Raw genomic sequence first — 5,315 nt, forward strand, 5'->3', positions numbered from 1 at the left:
GGTTATTTCTTAAGCGATGTAGTGTTTTGGACCTTAAGGTTGAGATATATACACTTTGGATGGTTCTATTGGATAAAGTTGGAAAATTTATCCATCTAGACCCTATTATGGACCAGATATGAGTTGGAGACCCTTTAGAATCGAGGCAAATGGCTGAATGTGTTACTCTACTGAAAACCTTGTTACCAGGATGTGGCAAGGACACCACGTGAATGTGTTAATCTGTTGAAAACCTTGTTACCACGATGTGGCAAGGGCACCATGACGTGGTGGCGGGGCTGGTTGTGACTATTTTGTCGTTTTCGACAACACGGCGTGGTAAAGTTCTACCACGGCGTGGCGGTCAACTAAGTTGTCTCTTCTTGAATTTTTGACCATTTGACTTACTTTGACCCATGGGGGTATTTTGGGTATCTTGGATTATGTTGGAGAATTGGTCTTTTTGATGGTTAGGTGTCGGTTAGAGCTGATATTCGGAGTCGGGACCTCATCAGCTATTGTTCAGATTCAGAGGTGAGTCTTCCTCCCCATGGTTACGGATCAAAGGAACCAATGCTAACCCATGGTTTATTATGTTAGGGTGCTAGATGTATAAGTGACTCTTGCATGTGTATGTGTTTGTATGCTTAGTGGGTAGGGCCCGATGGGTAATCTATATGCTATTATTTGTCATACTTGTATGATTTTATGTTGGGCAGGGCTCGTTATGCGAGTTAGGGTGAGGAGGCTCGTTATACTCAGTGAACGGGGGCATTTATGCAAGTTAGGGAGAGGCCCGTTATACTTAGTGGATGCGGACCGTTATGTGATTTATGGTGGGGCCCGTTACACTTTTTGGTCGGGGCCCATTATATGTTTGATATATGTGGTATGTGGTATTTGGGGGAAACTCACTAAGCTTCGTGCTTATAGTTTTCTGTTTATGTTTTAGGTACTTCTGGTGCAAAAGGGAAGAGCTCGGGGTGATTGCAGTGCACACACGTTATTGTTCCACATTTTCATGATAAATCTGATATTTTATGATGTGTTGATACATTTGTTCCACTCTAGATTAATGATGATGTTTTGGGATATTGTTTTATTCATTTAAAAAATGAAAATTTCGGGCCTTATTTTAGGGATGTTACACTTGAGCCCTTAGCAAGTTCGTCCTTCTATAGCACATTCTCATTGAACACCACATCTGGACTTTTGATTACCTTTTTTTGCTCATTATCCCAAAATTTGTATCCCATGTTGTCCAACCCATAGCCTATAAAGGTCCACATCATTGAATTTACCTCTAGCTTGTCTCTCTTAGATTTTTTGACTTTTACATAGGAAACACAACCAAAGACCTTCATGTGTTTGAATGAAACCTCGCAACATTGTCATTCTTCCTCTTGAATCTTGAAGCCTATGGGAACTAAGGGCCCTCTATTGATTAGGTATGCAGTTGTGTTGACCGCATCTGCCCAAAACATCTTGGGTAAACCTGTATGCAGTCTCATGTTCTTTTTCCTTTCATTGAATGTTCTTGTCATCATCTTAGCTACTCCATTTTGCTAAGGTGTTTCTGGAACGATCTTCTGCATCCTGATTCCATGTTAAGCACAGAATTCAACGAATTTGTTGCTACTGTATTCGCCCCCATTATTGGATCTGAAACACTTGATTTTCGAGTTAGTTTCATTTTCCACAATTGCTCCATTTCTTGAAAGCACTGAAAACTTTAGACTTCTACTTCAAGAAATAGACCCAAAATTTCCTATTGCAATCATCGATGAAAGTAATATAATACCAGAATCCTCCCACTGAAGCAAGTGAAGTGGGGCCCTAAACATCTGAATTAACAAGCTCAAATTTCCTTGTCTTGGGTGGATGTCATATCTTGGCAAAAGTAACTTTCTTCTGTTTTCCAAGAACACATGGCTCACAGAAATCTACTATTATGTTCTTCAGATCTGAAATTCTTCCTTTGGAGGCAAGCAGCTTCATTACTTTTTCATCCTATGTCCAATTCTTTGGTGCCACAAATTGGATGCCACAACTTCTTCAACAACATGTGCCTCATCAGCAGAAACTTCCACCATGTAAAGTCCACCCTGCTTCTGACCATTAGCAACCACTAAATTTCCCTTTGTCATATTCCACTAATGATCACCAAAAGTAACATGGTGACCTTCATCATCAAGTTGCCCGACTGATATCAACATTCTTTTCAAGTCTGTAATGAACTTAACATTCTTCAAAGTCCACTTTGTACCCAAACTTGTCTTGAGGACCACATCCCCAACACGTGTAATATCAAGGGTCTTGTTGTCTGTTAGTCCGACTTTCCCTTGGTATTGCTTGCAGTTCTGCGTCATACATTTGGAACGATTAGCTTGGAATGACATACCAGAATCCAGGATTCAATTGAGTTTTCAACTGCATAGATAAGAGCATCTCCTTCAGAGTCTGATGCAATGTTCATCTCATTCTTGCCTTCGTATACAAGACACTTCATACATTGATTCCTAAATAGCCCTTTTCTTTGTAGTTCCAACAGGTGATGACCTTTATGTTTTTCAACGCACCTCTCTTCCTCGACTTTGATCTTCCTCTACCCCACTCCCTCTGTTGGAATTCCATCCTCTTTCCTCAGTACTAAGAAGACCGTTAGAGGATTCTCCAGTACTTCGTATACTCACATCCTCCCCAACTTTCAGGTAATGATGAGAATAGTAGCAGTGCTTGATTTAATCTTCAAATTTGATCTCAACTGATGTCAACCTTGACAGGATTGAATTAAATTCACTGACATGATCAGTCACTGAGCCACCTTCCTTCATATTTAGATTTACCAAATGTCGAATCAAGTGAACCTTATTCGTTGCTGAAGGTTTCTCGTACATGTTAGATAGTGTTTTGATCAACCAATAAGTAGTTTTCCAATGTTGTAAGCAATGTCCTTTGCCAATGATAAACGCACCACACCAAGTCCCTGCCGATCTAACAACTCCTAATCCTTCTGCTTCATAAGGAATGACTTATCTTCTAATAAAGGTTCATGTAAATTCTTTTGGTAGAGGTAGTATGAGGCTATTTATAATAGAGGGATCAGACCTAAAACCCTAATGGGCCAATCACATTGGACCAAAGGCCCATGAATGGTGATAACTAATCATATTCCACCATACAACATCTTTTGGAATATTCTTCCATGTCATATAACCCTCGAGCATCAGCAACACACATGATGGAACACCTTGACCATAGTGGGGCATCATGATGCAAAAGTGGCGCATTATGATGCACATGTGGTGCATTATGAACACTAATGGTCTAACATCCATCATGGTGGCATAACATGGTGTAAACATTGAGCAATACCAACTTATGAGCATATTTGAATGATATTGAGCATAATCGAGGACTCCATAGCATATTTGGCTCATCAAGGACCAAGATGGTCCATCTTACGCCATCATGGCACAACAGGAATATGTATGGCGCAAGTGGCTTCATGATAGCTCATTTTATTTCCTTATTTTTATTATTTTATTTTATATTTTTAGATCTTTTTATAAATATTGCATTGTATATTCTTTATTTTCTTTATCATGAATCGTATCGGGGACTTTCTATTTTGCATGAGAAATTTTGAAGGGTTTTGGAGCTCATTATGGTTGCGGTTTGAATGAAGTTGGGCTTCCCGGGCTTTTGAGGCATTATTGGGCTTTGCGGATCCATTAAAGGAGATTTGGGCATAAAAAGCTAAAGACTTGGATGAAGTGGGCTTGTAAAGATGGATCATGGATTGTTATTTTGGGCTTGGAGCATCCATATTTAAAGCTAGAAGATGATTGGTTAATTTGAATCATATGGGATATTGAGGGGACCAAGGGAATCTTAGGTAGTCGAATGGTTAGTGGAGGAAAAATGAGCCAATAGCATTCCAACAATATTTGCAAGGGTAGATTTTCATGCGTGCGGGTACCCGTGCAACCGCCCAGTTTTTGAATTTTTGGTCATTTGGCTTACCATTTACCTTGGGGATTGGGTCTTTCAGCTATCACTTCGATTTTCCACCATTACAGACCAGAGGAGGCGATTTTTGGAGCTTGGATACACATTCTTCTTATCTTCCAAAGTAATTGTTAGTCTCTTAATGCAATTAGACTATTGTGATTGTTATTCTATTGCCATGAGTGGCTAAATTCTCTATTTTGGTTACTCTGGTTAAAACCCTTGGATGTTTGTGGGTTTTTGAAGGATTCATGCTTATTTATCATTTATCTTATGTTTATGATTCTAGTTCATATTTTGTATGCTTGTTTAATACTTTGATCAGGAGCTTGGTACTTGAATGAGCAATTGTTGGTTTATTTCTTTGGTTTAGCATTGAATTATTGAATTTACTTAAAACAAGAGCTTTATGATGGTAGAAATCATCTCTAGCTTATGAATCATTGCTCCTTTATGTAGGTGTAAGCATTGACATCCTCTAGGAATTGGGGATTCCTTCATTCTTAAGGCTAATCAACTTCTTGGGTTCAATTGCTTCAATTGGATCTTTGATTTTGATTAAGAAGGTGTTTTGTAGGCTTCCCCAACCTCCATACTACTTATGAGGAATCATGGCATATAATGCTTCATGATTGCTATAAGCAATTTGGGATGAATAATAAGCTTCATGTTGAATCCTAATGATAAACACACAAATCTTCATTGTGTTGAATTGCCTTGGTTAACCAATTATCTCCAGTATTTGAGCATCTCATCGTATTGCTTAATTGAAAGCTTTTTAGTTATTCAAGTCTTTTAGTTTTCAATAAATCACAACACCCTTTGTCTGCAAATAAAACGTAATATAATGGTAAAAAGGGGTATCGATCCTCCGGGAAATGGTTGTAATCAATCACCAATGCAATCCAATAGAACTAGTGTAAATAAACTAACTAACTACAATTAAACATCCCACCAAGTTTTGGCGCTGTTGCCGGGGACATTGGTTATTGTTATTTGATTGTTATTCCTAGGTCTACAAGAACCTGTGAACTACTCTACAATATGAAGGTTGAAAAAGAAAAAAAAAGGTTGAAAACGTTAGTCAAACAAGCAAAGCAACAACAACACATTCAAGCTTCTTCCTCTTCTCCACTAATCAACATAGAAGATCAAATTCATACTTCAAGTGATACCGATACCGAGTTGAGTTCTCCAATTGTTGGTCATTCCTTTGAATACATACCGTTTGAAAACTACATAGCTATGAATCACACTCCACCTCACAATCCTAACCCAAACCCAAACAATCAAGATGCCAATACGTCACCCCAACAACCAAGACA

Source organism: Lactuca sativa, chromosome 4 (genome assembly GCF_002870075.4).
Source record: "Lactuca sativa cultivar Salinas chromosome 4, Lsat_Salinas_v11, whole genome shotgun sequence".
Taxonomy (NCBI): Eukaryota; Viridiplantae; Streptophyta; class Magnoliopsida; order Asterales; family Asteraceae; genus Lactuca; species Lactuca sativa.